We start from the raw sequence: 20,993 nt of genomic DNA, 5'->3' as shown, positions 1-20,993 counted from the left end.
GATGAGAGAAAGCAAGCAAATCTGAAAGATATTAAAGAGATAAAACAGACAGGAATGTTTTACCAACCATATGACCAACATTATCCGGGTCTGTGAGTTGGGTTACTGGGCTGTGCCATTTATTGGGCTAGAGGACATAAAAATAACACATTGAAAGGGAAGATGAGCCCTAACTGGTGTGGCTCAGCTGGTTAGGCATCATCCTACAAAATGAAGGGTTGCTGGTTCGATTTCCAGTCAGGGCACATGCTTGGGTTGCAGGTTTGCTCCCCAGTCAGGGCACCTATGAGAGGCAACCCCATCAACGTTTCTCTCCCTCTCTTTATCCCTCCCTTCCCCTCTCTCTAAAAATAAATGACATATTTTTTAAAACAATATAGGGAAGATGAAGTCTGTTCTTAGTGTGTTGTAGATGCCTGGGAAACAGCCCAATGGGCATGACCAGTAGGTTGTTGGCTATTATCCAGTCTGTGCTGAGGACAAATTTTCTCCTAATTAGTAAGGAGCTGGAAGCTGAAACCATGGGCATAGGCACATGCTTCCAGGAAAAATATGCTGGGTAAAACACAAGTGGGCTGAGGATGGAATCTTTGGTAAAGCCAAACAATGAGTGGCTTGAGAAGAGGGGTTTAAGGAAACTGAAGAGGGGCCACTGAAGTAGCAAAAAACCAAGAGAGTGTGTCACTGAACTCTAGGGAAGATAGTTCAGGGAGTAAATGTAATTCTTCTCCATCTCTCTTCCCTCTCCCATCCTTTCCACATTTTCCCCTGTTAAAACCAGGAAGATAAAAAGTATCCTATGATAATTCATATGGCTACACTATATCCCAATCAACTACTAGGGAGGAAAGACAGATACGATCAAGATCATTATACTATTTCCTAACATTTACTGAAGGTCTACTATGTACTAAGAACAATATAAACACTTGACATGCACCATCTAATCCTCCAACAAACATATGCAGTAAAAAACTACTAGTGTTGAACCCATTTATTAAGAGAGAAAACTAAGTCTCAGAAGGGTGAAGTACTTGGCCCAACTTTAAAAAGCATGGTAGATATGGGCTATGACCCTAATCACAGTCAACTCCCAAAATTAAAATAACTATATGGCCTGACAAGGAATATATAAAAGAAATTAAAAATCCAATTTTTGAAAAATAATTAAGAATTTGAAAAAAATATGAATAGGAGGTTGCCAAAATGAACCCCAGATATGGGACTCCCCTCTGATGCCCAATTCAGACTCTAACATAAAGATGGGTACCTCTTAAGTAGAATTATCCTGGAAATATAGAGTCTCTTAGTTCTCTTCTCAGTCTCAAACCTCTGGCCAACATATAACTATCATAGTCCTGTATTTTCAACCCAGTAACCCTGACTCTATTAGATGAAAGGCTGTCCTCCTTAACTGGGTGACATTACAGCTCCAGAAGAAAAATTTGTGAGCAACAAGATGAGGCATAACAAACTCACAGTACTAATACTTTCAAGTTAAGTTTAGGATATGCATTTTTAAAAAGATATTATTTATTTATTTTTAGAGAGAGGGGAAAGGAGGGAGAAAGAGAGAGAGAGAAACATTGATGTAAAAGAGAAACATCCATCAGTTGCCTCGCATGCTACCAACTGGGGACCTGCCCTGCAACCCAGGCACATGCCCAAAGATCAACCAATGACTTTTCAGTTCGAAGGCCGGCACTCAATTCACTGAGCCACACTAGCCAGGGAAAGATATGCATTTTTAAAATGTTGATAATTCAGATTCAGCTAATGAAAAGCACTGGAAGTCTTAAGAGAACCTGTTTTACTACATTTATAAGTTTAATTTCTTAGTGTTGTTCAAGTGCTTAAGGAGACTGTCAAGGAGGTAACTCAGACTTGTCAAGCATTGGTTGTGCTTGACAGACTGAATGTATTCCTTTAAACATCCAAGGAAATTTAATTCACTAACATAGTTGTATGGAAGAATTTAATATGTTAAGCTTGAATTAACATTAATTAAAGAGCAAGTGAAAGTTATTGTTCTTTTTTTAATCAGTATAGAAGTCTTTTATTTTTTTCACACTTATCATGCCATGAATTGACAGGGAATGGGTTCTAGCAGCTCAGGCTCCTTTTCATTAGTTCTCATGAAGTGTGCTTCTCTGGGTGGGGCAGTTTGACTTTTCAGTTGAGCCCAACTTTGGTACCTTTCTCTTTGGCTTCCTTCTTTTTCTGATCATTTTCCTTCTCATGTTTCAGGAAGCTATCTCACTCTTAGAGTGCTTAATATGCTCAATTCACACATTAATTCTCTTGGCAAGAATCTTGCCCTTAACTTGTTTGTTTACAACAATGCCCACCACGTGCTGGATGACACTGACAATTCTTCCAGTTTTGCCATGGTAACCTCTGTGGGGCATTCCTTTTTGAACAGTGCCCATCCCCTTGATATCTACAATATCACCTTTCTTGTAGATTCGTAGGTATGTAGTCAAAGGAATAGCTCTGTGTTTTCTAGAATATATAAGAGGTAGCTCTCCTCTTTGCCTTTTTGTCAGTCGTGTTGGCGAATTACTGGAAGATGGTGGTTCCAGCCGAAAAGCTATTGTTCTTATTTCTGTACAAAAACTAAAATGCTTACAAGAATAACAAGACTAAAGAAAAGGAGGTGTTGCCCTGGCTGGTGTGGCTCAGTGGATTGCACACCCGCCTGTAAACCAAACAATGGCCAGTTCAATTTCTAGTCAGGGCACATGCCTGGGTTGCAGGCCAGGACCCCAGTAGGGGGGCGCCTGAGCAGCAACCATACACTGATGTTTCTCTCTCTCTTTCTCCCTCCTTTCCCCTCTCTCTGAAAAATAAATAAAATCTTTTACAAAATAAATTTTCTTCATTTAAAGTCATGTATGTATCATGACTTTAAGTAGTAGCAAGATACCCAGCCAGGGCGTAGCTCAGTGGATTGAGCGCGGGCTGGGAACCAAAGTGTCCCAGGTTCGATTCCCAGCCAGGGTACATTCCTGGGTTGCAGGCCATAACCCCCAGCAACCGCACATTGATCTCTCTCTCTCTCTCTCTTTCTCTCTCCCCTCCCTTCCCTCCCTAAAAATAAATAAATAAAAAAAAATATTAAAAAAAAAAAAAAAAGATACCCAGCCAGCTAACACCCCAGACTGGGGAAAGAAACACCAACTGGAAGTTACTCTGAATTTAGCCCCCATTAACAAAGTGAGCAGGTCCAGGTGGGAAGTAAAAAACACTGGGGAGCAGTGGTCTCACAGAGAGAGCTGGGAGAACCACTGATAAAGGGACTGGCCTCACTCCTTGAAAGGTGGGTAAAGCATTCATATCATTGGAGATATGGAAAGCACCACCAAAACGGAGGCATCCCTATAAAAGCTCTGCTCCCTCAACCCCACTCTCAGTTTCTTTTAGAAAAACAGTGGAAGTCCTGGAACTATTCCATACTGCTCTGGTAACAGTACTGCTGATATAGCAATGAAAGACATTCTCTTTATTAATAGGTAGTATTAATGCAGTTACAATATTGTAGTAAGCCACGTGTCAACCAATGTTTTAAAACTAAATGCTGGTTAAGCTCTTTGTCCATCAATATTTGAGAACTACTTGCACGACTCACAGCACAGGTTTCAACTTCTTCCCGCATACAAAAGCTCAGTTCACTAACAATCATTTCTTCCTAAAAGCCAGAAACATGAAACCCTACTAATGCTTCCACTGCTCAAATCATATTTATTCACACAGCTCTATGCCTGTCACCGCTCCCTCACCCCAAACCAGTCCAGAACACCATCATCCCTGGCCAAATCTGCTCTAACATCACCAAATTAGTCTCTATGCTCTATCCAGTTCATACTTCACTGTAATGACAATCAAACCTTTTGACCACACACCAGCCAATCAACCAACCAATATGTACATCCTCAACATATATTCACTTATAAACATGACAAAAATACTAATATAGTATGAGGCAAAAGTAGGCTTACAGTTCACATGGAAACTAATAAAATAATTAATAACTAATATTACATGAATAAATTCTGGCCCTGGCTGGTGTGGCTCAGTGGATTGAGTGTCAGCCTGTGAATCAAAGGGTTGCCGGTTTGATTCCCAATCTAGAGCACATGCCTGAGTTGCTAGCCAGGTCCCCAGTAGGGGGTGCACAAGAGGCAACCACACATTGATATTTCTCTCCCTCTCTTCTTTCTCCCTTCCCCTCTCTAAAAATAATAAAATCTTTTTTTAAGAATAAATTTTGTTTCACATACAACTGTAAACCTACTTTTGCCCCACCCAGTACATATGAATATTATAAAACATTCATTTTAAAAATGTAATAATGATCACAATAATGATTTTTATATGGGTTCTTAAAGGTAAGCATAAAAACCATTATTGCTATCACTAAAATGTTAATATTAAACTTGTTTTAAAAATATTTTAGCCCTGACTGGTGTGGCTCAGTTGGTTGGGCATTGTCCTGTAAATTGAAAGGTCACTGGTTGGATTCCTGGTGAGGGCACATGCCTAGGTTACAGTTTGGTCCCCAGTCAAGTTGTGCATGCAAGAGGCAACCAATCAGTGTTTCTCTTCCTCTCTTTCTCCCTCCCCTCTCTCTAAAACTAAATAAATAAAATCTCAAAAAAAAATACTTGAGTGATCCCTGATCAAATATTTTCCATTATGTTTGAAAACCCATTATGATAGCCCTCATTTTAATACTTTTTTAATAGAGCAATCTCAAAGTAAGTTTCAAATCAATACTTGTTTTTAATGGCTATCATAGCAAGAGAGAAAAGAAAAGAGAGAAGAGAAGAGAAGAGAAGAGAAGAGAAGAGAAGAGAAGAGAAGCGAAGCGAAGCATGGGTCCACAGGAAGAAGTCTATGACTGTGCTAAGTTGTGATATTTAGTGTTCCAAGTCCATCCCATCACACAAACAGTTTCCTTTAAATTGTGCTAGCAAATGTTAACTTTTTACTATGGGAATTTTCAAACACACACAAAAGTAAAGCAAACTCTACAATCATTATGCAGCTCTGACAATTATCAATATATGGTAAACCACCTATAACCCCCCTAATATAATAAATCATTTTAAAGCGAACTCCTGATGTAAAATTTCATCCATAAATAATTCAGTACTTATATCTAAGAGAAAGGAGTGTTTCCTTTTAATATAATACTACTAGCATACCTTTAAAAATAAAGTAATTATTTAAAAATCATGTAATATACAGGTGATATTCAAATTACTCCCAGAGCTCTCATAAATATCTTTTTACAGTTGGTTTATATGAAACAGGATCTAAACAAGGTCTATACATTATATTTAGTTAATATATCTCAAGTTTTTTTTAATCTGTAATAGTTCCTCCACTTTTTTCTTGACATTTATTTGAAGTAACTGGATTTATTTGTCCTACAAAATTTCTCACATTCTGAATTTTCTAATTATATTCCGTAAACTGGTTGTTAGATCTAGAGGCTTAATCAGAGTCAGGTCTGATTTAATTGGTGTGTGTGGGGGGCGGGTATTTAATGAATGGTGCTATATTTTTATATAGGGCTTCATCAGAAGACGTTTGGTTGTACTCGTTCAAAGATGTTATGATTGATGAGAAGATCATCAATCAGATCCTTCTATTATTAAGTTCCTTAATGGTTTTAACAGCCACTGATGATCAATGCCTAGGTTCTTTTATTTCACTGCATCATCTAGAAATATTTTTAGAAATAAATTTGGAGATTTTTGCAGGTAACAAATTTATGTTTCCAAGTTTTTCATATGTAAAATTATGAGTTTTTTAAACAGATGCAACAAAATCACAATAAAATTATGAGTCTCTAGGCAAATGCAAATCAAAACCACAACAAATTGCCCTGGCTGGTGTAGCTCAGTGGATTAAGCACAGGCCTGCGAACCAAAGGGTCAAGGTTCAATTCCCAGTCAGGGCACATGCCTGGGTTGCAGGGCAGGTCCCCAGTAGAGGGTGTGAGAGAGAGAACCCACACACTGAGCTTTCCCTCTCTTTCTCCTTCCCTTCCCCTCTCTCTAAAAAGTAAATAAATAAAATCTTTTAAAACAAAAAAAAAAAACAACAAATTATCACTTCACATCCGCTAAGATGGCTGTAATGACAAAGACAAAGAATAGCAATTGTTGGTGAGGATGTGAAGAAACTGAAACCCTTGTGCATTGCTGCTGGGAATGTAAAATGGTAACATTGCTTTAGAAAATAGTTTGGCAGCTCCTCTAAGAGTTGAAGTCATTTAACTGGGCAAATCCATTCCTAGGTATAGACCCAAGAGAAATAAAAATATATGCCCACACAGAAGCTTGTCAGAAAACACAGAAACTTGTCAGAAACTTGTACATGAAAGTTCATAGCAGCATTATTCATAATAGCCAAAAAGTGGAAACAATCCAAACATTCACTAAGTGATACATGGATAAACAAAATGTGATATGTTCATACAAAGGAATATTATATTATTCAGCTATATGAAGAAATGAAGCACTGATACAAGCTACAACATGGAAAAGCTCCCCAAAACATTGTACTAAGTAAAAGAATCTGGTCACAAAGGCAACATGCTATAGAACTCCCAATGTTCAGAATAGGTGAATCCAGAGACAGATTAGTAGTTGTTAGTGGCTAGGGGAAGGTATCATGGGAGTAGCTAATGGGTACAGGGTTTCTTCTTGGGGTAATGAAAATGTTCTAAAATTAGGTAATAGTGATGAATGCACAACTCTATGAATATACTAAAATTTTACCACTGTACAATTTAAAAGGGTGAATTTTATGGTATGTAAATTATATCTCAATAAAGTTTTTTAAAAATTACTTATCTCATAGCATATTTCTTTGTAAGAAAAAAGTTATTTTTTCATTCACTGTTAAAATAACACCTTTACTTGAAGAGACAGATTAAGGACATTAATTTTTCAAATAATATTTGTTAGATAGCCATTTATCACAGGAAAAGTTGGCTTTTTTTAAATAAAAGAAAAATGTGTAACAGTAACAACTCTGCCACAAGATAACCAATGAATGAAAACCTGCCTCAATAGTCCCTGAAGAGAGTCGGAACCATGCAGCTTTGGGGCTCCCTTTGCCACAGTTTAGGAAGCAGGAGAGACCTTGCAGGGAAGGAAAGGGGTGAAAGGACTCTTGCTGGTGGGCATCAGAAGGTGGCACACGGTTTTGGATTAAGAACTGGAGATCCTGTGGTGACACAGCTGATGATACTGGGAACCGCGGGAGGCTTTCCAGAAGAGCATGGATTACTGGGAAGAACTGGGGGCTACCTGAGCCACAGTCTTCTATTTCTTTTCCTGAGATAAGGTACCCCAGCAGACTGGACAAAGCAGGGAAGGAAGGACTGCGTGTTTGTTTGTGGGTGTTTAAGGGATTTTGGGATTCTAACGAAGACATTAAGTCATTACTCTAAGTCTATATAACTTTTGAATAAATAGTTCCTGTCCTTTTCACCAATCTTTAGCATTGAGAGCCACAATTCCCTGGTGGTGGGCAAGGTGAACCTAGTACAGGGCACTCCGGGAGAAGGGGAGTCCATTTGGTAATAGCATCTTGTCCCCACCACAGATCCATTCTGTAACATTTACATCCTTCCATAGATTTCTAAAACATAAGTTTTATTGTTACTTTAGGGAAACATAAGTAAGGATAGCCATATAATTTTAGCTATTTGAAGCATCTGATTTTAATTTTCATGGGCTTGAGCATCTGTCCCATGTCATGAACTAAGTTATATTGCCAATGTTTGCACTGATCATCATTTACTTAAGAATGAAAAATAAGCGAGTGTATACAACTTAAAAAAAATAGTCCATGAAGAAGCAATGAGTGAATTTCATCTTTTCATTCAGTCAAAGCAGCTCTTCTATCAGTAGTTTTCATTTAGACAATTATTCTACATAGCAATTTATTAAGGCAGTCATTTATCATTAAGAATGTCTTCTCCAGTACAACTTTCCTCTTATAGCTCACAAAATAACTGATTTTTCTTGGATTTAATTATTAAAAGAGAATTTAGCAAATATATGCTAGAAGATTCTGTACTTTTATAACTATATTGCAAAACTCCAATTTGCAAAATTTGTTCTAATATTATTTGTTCAAATCTTCAGCAATATTTTCTATGCCTATTATAAGAGTATTTGCTGCCCTGACCAGTGTGGCTCAGTTGGTTGGGCGTCATCCAAAAAAGCAAAATTTCATGAGTTCGATTCACAGTCGGGGCATATGCCTGGGTTGCTGACTGGTCCATGATTAGGGCGTGTGTGAAAGGCATCTAATGGATGTTGCTGTTTTTCTCCCTCTCAATAAAGGATAAATAAATAAAATCTTTTTTTAAAAAAGAATATTTGCTGACAAAGGAATGCATTTTGGTTTCTTGACATATTATTTTCCATGTACTAGATCAGTTTTTTCTTGGTGGGAGGTGGGGGACAACACAGGAAGAACTTGCCAATGGTATGTACCTTTTGTCTTGTAAGAACCAGAAACCTCAAAATATATACTTTAATAATTAAGTTAGTAAAATTGTGTACAGCATCTGATTGACTACCCTAGGGCTTTAAACATCATTGGGGGGAAAAAAATGCAGAGGTTCTCCTTATGCTCCAGATGCTTAGTTTTCAAATGTCCCAATGCTAGTGATAGCCTCCTATTTTATTATTTAATATCTCAAGGTTCTACATACTCTCAAAGCAAGGTTCCTATTAATGACAGAGGGTGTAAATCCATGTTTTAACACATTTCATATTTCCAATGTAACAGGAGCTGACTTATTCAATCAGATTTAATAGCTCACCAGGAATTCATAATAGGAGATGGACAAGGGGACAAGGGGACGGCTCTGCTTGAATTTTGTTTGTGCTTGAATTATTAATATTTTCTTCAATCACTGATTTCTTTGCAGAAATAATTTTAAACCACATGTCCATTTTGTAAAGGTCAGTTTAATGAAAACTGCATATACACTGTTACCAATACATTGTAATACACTGAAAGCAAATGTATAAATATGGCTCTGCCTGCTCACTGCAAAACTTCCTTCTCTTCTTTCAGGACACTCAAAGTTCTGGGGCTAACATGGTAACACTGACTGACCTGCAGACCCCAAGAAGGTATCAGTGACAATCCCTAAGTTTAATGTTTTATCATTTTTAGATAAATAAAAAGAAGCTCTAAAATTTTCTTTCAGCATCCCAGTAAATCATCTTACCAAACTCACTTCGAAAAACTACTGTTCTAGAATGCTAGAAAAAAAGTCCACAGTGGACTTTTTTACAACTACAAATCCATCTGAGAGATCAGTTCACTCTCCTCAAAATCCTGCAATGGCTTAGCTCTACCTTCAGGATAAAGTCCAAAGTCCTTGCATGGCCCTGGCTGGTGTGGCTCAGTGGACTGAGTGCCTGCCAGCAAACCAAAGGGTTGTGGGTTGATTCCCAAGTCAGGGCACATGCGTGGGTTGTGGGCCAGGTCCTCAGTAGGGGGCGCACATGAGGCAACCACACATTTATGTTTCTCTCCCTCTTTCTTCCTCCCTTTCCCTCTCTAAATAAATAAGTAAAAAATCTTAAAAAAAAACACACACAAAGTCCTTGCATGGTACATAGGGCCCTCAACTCTGACCCCCCTCATCTCTCCAGTCCAGTACTTCCCAACCCTGGCTGCATATCAGAATCATCTAGGGAGTTAAAAATATGAGGTATGTCTAGGAAAAGTCCAGCCATTGTTAATATAACAAGAATGGTTTGCGCAACATCCATGTGACCTGGCCGGCAAGGGGAGTGGACTGGAATGCTCATGTATGAACAATGATGACTTCACTGTACTAGTCAATGTGGGGTGGTAGGTGCCCTTGAGTAAGCATGTGTACTGCACGGCTGTTGCATTCAAAATGACTGAGCGAATACAGCAACAAATCTGCATCAAATTTTGCATTAAGCTTGAACACTCCTCTGCAGAAACTATTCAGATGATTCAGAAGGCTGCAGCTATAGGCAACTGGTGATTGGCAGCTTCATCATGACAATGCACCCACTCATACATCATGTCTCGTGCAGAGGTTTTTTGGTGAAACATCAAATCGCCCAGATGATTCAGCCCTCCTACAGCCCAGATTTGGCACCTTGCAACTTCTGACTTTTCCCAAAACTAAAATCACCTTTGAAAGCGAAGAGATTTCAGACTGTTGATGAGGTTCAGGAAAATACAACGGGGTGGTTGATAGCAATTGGGAAAACTGTGTGAGGTCCCAACAGGCCTACTTTGAAGAGGACTGAGGCATCATTGTCCTATGTACAATGTTTCTTGTATCTTCTTCAATAAATGTCTCTATTTTTCATATTACATGGCTGGATACCTTCTGGACAATAATACAATAATGAATAAATAATACAAGAATAAAGTCTGTTCCATGTACTCAAAACTGTAAACCTACTTTTGCCAACCCCTGTATATATACACATTCTGAGGTTCCATCCTAGACCAATGAAATCAAAATACCTGGGGATGGGGTATTTGCATCGCTGCGTTTTATAAATTCCCCAGGTGAATCTACAGTACTGCCTGGGCAGAGAACTACCCCTACCTACTCACCTTGGTCAGTCAGCTTCTGGGGCTCACTAAGCTCTCAATTAGGCCTTCCTACTCCAAGTTTGACCCACCTACCAGTAGCATCTGCCTCACCTAGGAGCTGTTTAGTCATGCAGAATCCAAAGTTCCATCCCAGACCTAGTGAATCAGGACTTGGCATTTTAATAAGATCCCCGGATTGTTCATGTGAACATCAAGTTAGAGAGGCACTGCCCTAAGGTACCAAACCTGTTCCCAGCTCAGGGCCTTTGTAAGTGATGTTCAGCTATGAATGTCGTTTAACACTGAACTTCTCTGGCACTCACAAGGCATCCTATTCTTCCCCTTTGATCATATGTGTAATTACCATAAAGTGATTAATGTCTGCCTATTCTTATTAGCCTTGTAAGTGTCATTAGGACAGACATCAATCCATGATACTCTGGGGTGTCCCCAACTCGCGGCACAGTGCCTGGTATTTTCAATCCAACAGCATCTAGTCTCTTGTTTCATACCAATATGATCTTATCCTAAATTTCCATAATATTTCTGTCCCATCAACAACACCTTTCTTAAAAAATAAGTTGGTTTTCGCTCCATAACTCTTGGATATGATACATATCACAGCACTATATTTATTTCAGAATCTGAAGAGCTACTGGTCTCTTTTTCTAAAGAAATGTAAATTAAACATAATTCAAAGTTCCACTATATTTCTTTTAAATTAATAAAATCAAATATTAGTTTTTGTTTGTAATAGCATTGGATGGACTGTCAGGAAACAGGGCCACATAAATTGTTGACGGTGTTGTGAATCAGTTCACCCTTTCCAGATAGCAAGTCGGTATTGAAGCCATACCCTGAGTCAGGGAACCCACTTTAGTAATACGAGTCCAAGAAAATAATTCCAAGGAAGTATTTGAAAAAAGGTGCTCAGAAGTACAATATATATCAGTAAAAAGGAGAAAAAAATTAAAATAAAGAATGCACAAACAGTGGGAATCAATGTACAGAATACTATTCTGTCATTTAAAATAATATACATGAGTAAACATAAAATAGTTGATGCTATGCAAGAATACAAAAATATGCTCTGGCTGGTGTGGCTCAGTGGGTTGAGTGCCAGCCTGCAAACCAAAAGGTTGCCAGTTCAATTCCCAATCAGGCACATGCCTGGGTTGCAGGCCAGGTTCCCAGTTGGGGGCATTCAAGAGGCAACTGATCGATGTATCTCTCACACATGAATGTTTCTCTCCCTTTCTTCCCCCCACTTCCCCTCTCTCTAAAAATAAATAAATCAAACCTTTTAAAAGAGCCCTGGCTGGTGTGGCTCAGTGGATGTGCTGGCCTGAGAACCAAAAGGTTGCAGGTTCAATTCCCAATCAGGGCACATGCCTGGGTTGCAGGCCAGGTGCCCAGTTGGGGGCGCACAAGAGGCAACCACAGGTTGATGTTTCCCTTCCTCTCCTTCTCCCTGGAAGGAAATCTTCCGTTAAAAAATCTGTATGTACTGATTACAATGACTAAGAAAATCTATGCCTGTATACTGACACAACTGGATATGAATTTAGAATAAAGTTTCACATTTAATGGATTATCTTTAGAGAATATATTAAAGCAAATTTTAATGTTGGGTTATTTGTGGGTTTGCTGGTCAGTTTTACTAAGTAAGTGTTACACCTATTTTTGTTCTCAGATTCACTGAAAACAAAAACATTTCTCCAGCTTTGGCATTTGAGAACATTTATTAGTTACTGGACTAGAAGTAAAAGACAAGATTTTATACTTTGCCAGCTTCCTGCTTATACCTCAGACTCCACCTGCATCTCATTTTTTTCCACATGAAGGTGGAGGCTACTAATGCAACAATGATTACAAATCAACTCAGCACCTCCAATGAAAGGTGCTGGGCAAATACAATGTCAGAGCTGCTTAAAAAACAAACCATCACCCACACTGACTGTCTTGCACAAGTCACTTTATCTTTCTGAACCTCAATGTCTTCCTCTGTAAAATGAAAGAAATATGTTAGAATCACATGGCGGGGGGAGGTTAAGTGAGGGAAGAGTGGGCACATGGTATCTGAAAAAGCACCCCAAAGGATCCTGGTGCAGATCCCTTGAGTCCCATTCACACTTTGAGGGGAGAGGATAAGTTAATACAATCCCTTCAAGGGGGTGGTGATTTGATTACATGTCTAGAACTTTAAAAATGCACATGTATCCTTTGAGCCAGTGGAACATTTCCACTTTTAGAAATATATTGTTCAGACAATTTTATACATGAGCACCAACTTATGTACAAAGACATTCACTGTAATGCTGTAACAGAAAAATGTGGAAACATACATGTTGTTTAACCCAAAGATTGGTTACAAGTTATAATGCATACAATGAAATAAGGAAAAGAATGTCAATTAAAAAAGTGAATGGCTCTATATATACTAATATGGCATGATTTCCTATATATGTTAAGTGAAAAAAAGCAAGATGTGATGGTATGGTACCATGGGGGAAGCAGTACGGAGAGGAAAACACATGTGTAGAAAGAAACAGTGTCTACACAGGGCCACAGAAACTGGAAACTATAGCCATCTCTGGGGAAGTCAGGGTAGGAGGGAGACTTCTTTTTCTCTACATACCCTGTTGTACTGCTGGAATTTTTTCTCATAAGTATTTACTATCTTTTCTCAAAACTGAGCAAGATTCTCTACAGACCTCCTTCTGAGCCTTTAAAAAGCTGTCATTGTGCCTCTGTGGAGCCTGGCCACTATCTCCCAAATTGCAGGGGCAACTACCTCAATTGCCTAGCCCCACACTACCTCAAATGACCTTTCCAAAGTCCAGTCAACCCAAGCCCTTGACCTCCTTTAAAATCCTCCAACAGCTTTCCACTGGCCAAACTGTAACACAGCACATATAGTCCTTCAAGCTCACCCAAATCTCATCTCCCATCCTTCTTCCCTCTATACAATCCAACTTCATTTAACCTCTCAGGGCTCCCCAATGACAGTGGGCTCCTTCCACCTCTAAGCCAACCTGTGCGGTTCCCTCTTTCCTGTATTCTGTCCACCATACACAAACTCCTACCCGCCCTTCATGATCCAAAGGCCGCCTCCCAGTAAAGCTTTCTCGAACCATCTAAGGAGGGAATGCTCTCTGCACAACCTGGAAGATGCTCTGGAACTAGACTGCCAAGATTCAAATCCAGCCTGTTCCCCCATCAAATCCCTTCTTCCCTAATCTCATCTTATCTGCCCACTGTACGGTCTTAGCTTCTATTCTTGTCAAGTAGGAATAAGCACTCATATCACTGCTGAACACAGCAAATATAATTCATAGAAATGTATTACATAGCTTGTCACAAGGCAAGTAAAAGAAAAGTTAGTATTATTATACTTTCATACCACTTGTGATGTATGTATCCATCTGTCCTTCACTGGACAGCAACCTCCTCACTTTTAATTTGTATCTGGAGGACTTCCCCTAACAAAAAGGCACATGAATGTACTTAGGTCAGAGGACTGGCCTTTCTGGTTCTCAATTTTGCCTACATGGTAAATAAGTGGCTAAAAGGTGCCAGTGAACAGCCTCCTAGATCCCACCATGCCTTAGAGTGCACATATCAGTCAGACCACTTCAGGAAGGCACGGGTGGAAAGACACCACCGGGCTTTTGGCTTTTCAGAGATAATCAAGCAGACTGGATGCCAGTGGGATATGAGACTGACAGTTCCTGCCTGCTCACTACTAACGGGTGGGGTGGGGGGCTGGCGGGAATGGAAATGGAGAGATGGGGAATCAGAGATACTGAAAATCCTAGGCTTGCCCTCAAAAAAGGCCTTCAAGAAACAGGAAAGATTCTTTTGGGAAGTGGGTACTTGGAAGTACACAGAGCCAATACGTAAGGGGGAAGAGATGGAAAAGGGCCTATAAGACAACCGGGAGGAAGAATCCTCTCAGCATGGAGGATGGAAAGGTGTACAAGACACAGCTCCTGCCCTCAAGAAGCTTCTCTAGTGAAAAGGACTTTAAATGAAAAGATGGAGCTAGCCAGGTAAAAGTGGGGAGGAAAGAGGATCACACAAGCATAGGCATCTAAACGTGTAAAGAGGCAAAGTGGCTCTGAGTGGCTAGAGAGGGGGATAAGGGGAAGGAGATTCAAAGGATTCAATTAAAACTAAGAGGATAAATTGAGGCAAGACTGTCAAGGGCCTTGTACGACTTGATAAGACATTCTGGGCTTCATTCATCCCATGGGAAAACGAGAGGGAGGGAATTTTTAAGTAAACAAGTGACAGCATCAGATCTGTGTTTTGGGAAGGAGTGGCCAGGCAGGAAGATGATGTTACCCATCTTCAACGTCAGTCCTCTTCCCACCCACCATCTTCTGGTTCTAGGGCTGCCTTCACCGCAAGCAGGTGGCAATGAAGAGATCTCTGGGGAGATGTGACGGGTTCTAGAGCAGGAATCCCTACCCTGGGCAAAGCTCCTGAAGGCATTCGCCCTGTCTAGGGAGGTTCTGAACATTCTTTTCCTGTCTTACAAACAACATGACCTCAAACACACACACACACACACACACACACACACACACATTGGGCTCAGCTCATTATTGTTTTTATCTTCAGGAAATAAAACTAGGAATTAATTTTTCAAAAAACGATGTTCTTTATTTTATTTACCAGAAAGTAGAAAGGGAGGGGGGATCTGCATTCCCAATTGGCTCGTTCTGAATTCTGGGCAGCTCTGAGACCCTATTTCCCTTCTTAAGCCGCCTCAACAGTTGGGAGTGGGCGGAAAAAAGAGGGGCCTGGGGGTTTTAAGGGAAAGAAAAGTTGGTCTCTGCAAAAGCAAATTTTCTCATGCCGGGAGTTCTCTTTCCTCCCTCCCATTAAACGGATCTGAGCAAATTCTGTTCTCACTATTCCAAGTTTCTTCTTTCAGAATGAACTACGGCAGCCCTGGCCTGCCCCCAGGAGGACGCACGCAAAGTTCCCGAGCAGTCCACAAGGGTCAGCGCCCTGTCCCGCACGTTTCCGGGGATCCCCACCCCCGCCCCCGGACAGCCTAAGGATGTGGGAGCCGCCTGGATTCTAGACACCCGGAGAATTCTACTCGGAAAAGAAGACTGGGGCCCCAGCCACGGACCCCTTCCACTCGCACCGGGAGCCACCCCCCACTTCCAAAGCCCCCCGGGGCGGCTGCGGCCGCGAACACTCACTGAGTCCGGCTCTGGGCGGGACCGCTGGGGACGAAGACGGCGGCTCCGCCTCGGCTCCGCGGCGGCGTCTCGGCCCGCCACACGCCCTCAGGGCCGCCGCCTGGCCCGTGGCTCGCAGCCCCGCGACGGCGGCGGCGGCCTCGCCTCCATAGCGAGGGGAAGTGGCTGAGGGGCGACTGGGGGAGCAGCGGTGATGGCGGCAGCGGCCAGGGGTCCGGGCTGGCTCGCGCGCGCGCGCGCGCGCGTCTCTGTCAGCGCCGCACTCACCGCAGCCTCGCTCCCGATCGGGCCTGGGCTGTAAGGCACCTCTTTATTGGCCGTTCAGAGACGGGCGCTGATTGGCCTGCACCGAAAGGGCGTCTCCCCAGGCCCTCCCGGGCCCAGCCTGTGCGCGCCTCCGAGCGCTCGCTCACCCGCCCAGGACGCAGAGCCGGGTCTCACTGTCCCTAGTCTCACACCGGGTCTTGGGGATGTGCGCCCCATCGCAGCCCTGTCGTCGGCGAAGCGAGACTCCGGGAGCACTGGCCACCCGTGCACCTACGCCTTCTGCCTCTCTACAACCCCAGTCCCTTGGACGTGGGCCTTCTCCCCAGTTTACAGATGCGGAAACTGAGGCCAAATACAAGTTCCATCAAAGTCCAGCGACAAGGGTGGACTAGAATTAAAATGCAGTCTTTCCACTCCTCTCTCCAAACGTGTTCCACCTGAATTTTTTTTTTCTTTTCTAATTGGAGCAAGGCATTTAAAGCACGAACGCTCTCTCGGGGAAGAGAGGAACCTGCAAATCCCCTAGAACGAGTCTGGCATCATGGGTGTTGTCTTACGTCAAGTCAGCCCACGCCATCCCCACCCGAGCCCCAGGGAAATCGCTTTCCAGATGCACATACAGGGGCCTAGCTCGCCACGGAGCCGGCTAGAAACGCTACACATGGTGCTCTCTGCGTTGGGGGTGTTTGTGCGTCAGGCCTGGCGCGGGAGGGAAGGGGAGGTTCAAAGCGCAGAAAGGACCTGGAGATGCGTTCTCCCCACCCCACCCATCCCACCCACACCTCACCGGGGCGGGGGCCGGGGTAGGGGGCGCGTAACTCCTCACCAGTGCTCCCCGCCCCACGTGTGGCGCCCGAACGGGTTCCCAGGCTGCAGGACTTGGGCGTCTGCGGCTGAAGGCCGATTGCAAAGTCGTGATGAATCACTTTCCTAGTTATGACCCCCTTGTGGCGTCCCTCGGACAAAGCCGGACCTACAGAGAGAGTGGCTGGGCGTCTGTAGGGTGGAGACAGATTGCATAGCGGTGTGCAAGCTGAGCTTTGCGGGGCCCCTTCGCCGGAGACCTGGAGTCTTCGCTGCCTGGGGTGGGTGGCCGCGAGCCTTTCCTCCTGGCCCGCAGCCCCTGAATCACTCCTCTCCCACTTGCTTAGCAGAGCCCCACCCTTCAGCGCACCCCAGTGGAAGGGTCTGTGGCTAGCATCAGCTCTTTCTGGCGGAGTGTGTTTAGTGGGGACATTTTGGGGCAGGCGAAGGAGCCCATATCAGAAGCCATTTTCACAAGGTTGGTTCCCCTACCATGGCCAGTGCCCACTACTGCCTGCAGTTGGGGCGCCAACTTAAAAATCTATGCACCCCTTTCATCGGTATTTGTGGAATAAATGAGTGTATGCCAACCAGAGTTACTGCCTGCGAATACGGAGTGCGGTGGGCCTCCTCAGGCCATCCTCTCCCTAGCAGAAGAGCCTCTTCTGGGGTGAGGGCTGTGTTCTCTCACTCCCTATCTGCAGGGCTTGCCCAGAACTGCCCTGAAATGGCCAACGCAAGGGGACCCTACAGAACAGACAGTTCAGCTCAAAGATCCCTAAGCCACATACAAAATCTCCTTTTGGACCCAATGAGAGTACATTTTTTCACATGCTCAACATTTACACTTCCCAGGAAGTCCAGACTCAATCTATCCACACACCAATGTAAAAGTGAAAAGCCTGCATTTGAAGTGTTTAGACACCCTGAAAAATATTGACTGTGAGTGTAGGAAGTACTTGGGTAGTTAAGAAAGCAGCACCCTAGGACAAACCCCACCAGTGTGGTTTTACTTTACCTACATTTGTGCTACACTATTATTTCTTAATATGTTTCTTTTGGCTAATTTATATTTTATTTATACTTTTATTTATATTGCCTAAAAAGTTTTGACATGCTACTTATATTTTCTAGCATTAAAATAAATAGCTGGCTGGTGTGGCACAGTGGACTGAATGCTGGCCTGTGAACCAAAAGGTCACCAGCTCGATTCCCAGTCAGGGCACATGCCTAGGTTGTGGTCCAGATCCCCAGTCGGGGATGTGCAAGAGGCAACCAATCCATGTGTTTCTCACACATCAGTGTTTCTCTCCCTCCCTTCCCTGTACTCTAAAATAAATGAACTTCAAGCCTCTCCATCAGCTGGGTGACCTGAACCTCTTTCTGCTACTCTTCCTGGAACCTCCCAGGCCTGTACTGAGAATTGCAGGCATGCACAGCTTGGCAAGTAACCTGTCTCAGTAAATGCAGTTCCTTTTCTCCGTGAGACAGCAACACTGTGGTCAAAACCATTTTTTGTTTATGTGCAGGGGTGACAAAACCTCAGACCGAGAAGAGGCAGGGTCTTGGGTGTCTCATTCTAGAAACCCAGGAAAGGAGAATTCAGCTTGGCAACCACACATACCCTGTTTCCATTGGAAAAAGACCGAGTCCCATCCTCAGCTGCCCACCTGTGAAGACCTGGCCGGCCTCCCCTTCCCAGCTGATACCCAGGGTGTCCATAGTTTCCCCCTTTTACCACAAAACAAAGGGCTGTCTTCAAAGAGGGAAGGAGAAGAGAAGAACTGAGATAGGAAGGGGAGGCAGGCTTCCCGTATCCAGGCCCACCCAAGTGGAAGGCCAAAGCCTTCCTCCCAGTCCTGACTTAGTCCTAACCCACAGGAGCATATACCCACAGCCAGCTGCCCCAAAAGTCACAAGAGTCATGAGAAAAGGACTAGACTAGAAGGAGAGATGGAGGATGGGGGTAAAGAACTCTTCTTTCTGTAGGAAAGTCACTTACCCTCTCAGGGCCTCCTTTCCCCCATGTAGTAAGTGGAACAATGAGTCATTTACTCAACAAATACTTATTGAATGCAGACCATGTGCTGGACACAGCAGGGAATAAGGCAGAAAAGATCTCTGCTCTCATGAAATATTCTGGATGGGGCAACAGACAATAAACAAACAAGTGAACAAGAAAACTTAAATGCTGTAATGAAAGTAAAGCAAAGCAATAAGATAGACAGTTGACGTAAGTGAGAGCCAAATGCCCTTCCAGGCTACTGTTCTACTCCCAAGAGTCATTTGCTAGCACTACCTAAAAGAGACTGCAACCCACCTCCCCACCCCCAGCTCCATGAGAATGTAGTTTGTAGGAGCCTTTGCTCTGACTCTCACTCCAGGGCTGCCATTAATATCCTAAGCTAGAAGAAATATTTCCGAATTCTCTGCCCCAGCCCTAAAATCCTGGTCCCAGGCCCAATGCTAGCCCCATGCATTGGCCAAGAGTTGGCCCCACCCATGAATACAGTACAAGTTGCTCAAGGTAGGAGGCATTTTATACAAATTTCAATTGATCAGTCAAAAATTTGAGGGGAAAAATCCTGGTGGTTTTTAAGATATCACTATAGGTGTATCCAGTTGTCAAAACTCAGCAAATATACACAAGATCTGAGCATTTTATATATAGATCTTGTCTGAAAAAACCCCTGCAAATAATGAACTCTAACTAATGAAATGCATGCTGAAATATTTAAAGTGTACTAATGACTGCAACTTACTTTGAAATGCATTAAAAATAAGACAGATTAGTAAGATGGGTATAGGGATGGATGACGGAGAGATATGTTAAAATGTTAATGGTAGAATCTAGGTGGTGGGAGTACAGGTATTCGCTGCAAAATTCTTTCAATTTAGCATATGCTTAAAAATATTCATGATAAAATGTCAGAGAGAAAAATCAGGGTTTAATAAAAAAGTACACAAGCCTGCCTTTAATTTTCAGACAACTCTCCCCATGAACAATTCCAGTGCTTCTCTACATGCACTTTATATGAAATTGTAATCACTGTTTGTATGTGTTCATTGTTATTTCTCACGTTTCTAAAACTTCATGTGTTCAATGTTTAGTGTTTGCACGTGACACAAGTAAATATGCTGTATGTTACATTGGGGATATAGGCTTTTCATCGTGTTCATTCTAAAAGCACCTCGAAGGGCCCCCCTTCCATAGGGTGTACTGGGAACAGTGAGAAAAGCTGGAGAAAACATTTTTAAAAGTCATTGAAGGGAAGTGAGGAATTGTGGGGCCAAGGCTGGAGAGAAAAAAAGCCCAGGAAGATGAGCCTAGTTATTGGGCATCTCCTTTCTTTTCCTGGGAGGTGTCTGCTGGTTCTAAAAGAGAAATCTGTTAGGCTGTGCCAGAATGTGATTCCAAAAACTGGCCACATTTCCAGTTCTGCACAACTTGCTACTCCAGAGCCTTGCAACTCCCGCTGTACCAAGAGGTGAAGTTGATTTCCCTTTGAGACTGGGTAGGGTAGGCCTACGTGACTGCCTTGACAAACAGAATGTGACAGCTGTGACTTCCAAAGCTAGGTTAGGGAAGGCAGTACAGCTCTGCCTGGCTGTCTTGGGATGCTGCCCTTGGGTGCCGGCTGCCATGCAGTGAGGTACTGCAGGTTGTATGTGTTCTGACCAATAGCCCCAGCTACGGCTCTAGTCAACAACCTCTCCCACTGCCAGGTATGAGTTACTAAGTCTTCAAATGACTTCAGCCTTCAGCTATCAAGTCGCCTTCAACCTTGAGTCTTCCAGCTGTTGCCCCAGACATTGTAGAGCAGACAAACCATCCCTATTTTATCCTGTCCAAATTCTTGACCAGCGTAGTGAGTGGTGTAGAAGACTGTTCTGCGTGGTGTGGGCCGAGCTCCCTCTTGGAAATGCACAGGACCCACGCCCGCGGATAGGTTCTTCTGTGGGGAATCAGGCCTGCAATGTACCTAGGCCTCTATGAGTCTTGCTTTTTGCTAAAACTCCCTCACCCTGAATTGAGGACATTTACTGCAAAGTAACTTCCTAAAAACCATGCTA

General features: G+C 42.7%; 1 protein-coding gene across 2 annotated transcripts in view; it reads right to left on the bottom strand.

The window, feature by feature from the left end:
• PTPRA (protein tyrosine phosphatase receptor type A) overlaps positions 1-16,133 on the bottom strand; it is a 142,266-nt gene extending 126,133 nt beyond the window's left edge. For both annotated transcript variants that reach the window (XM_045833085.1, XM_045833087.1), the window contains exon 1: positions 15,849-16,133. The gene's annotated coding sequence lies outside the window, so the exon portion shown is untranslated. The remainder of the gene's footprint in view (positions 1-15,848) is intronic.
• Between the last annotated feature and the right edge of the window lie 4,860 nt (positions 16,134-20,993).

The sequence above is a fragment of the Phyllostomus hastatus genome, unplaced genomic scaffold (genome assembly GCF_019186645.2).
Source record: "Phyllostomus hastatus isolate PE091 unplaced genomic scaffold, TTU_PhHast_1.1 phas_contig_17, whole genome shotgun sequence".
NCBI classification, from domain to species: Eukaryota; Metazoa; Chordata; class Mammalia; order Chiroptera; family Phyllostomidae; genus Phyllostomus; species Phyllostomus hastatus.
Note: the sequence above shows the minus strand (reverse complement) of the source record. Positions and strands in the feature narration are given on the sequence as shown.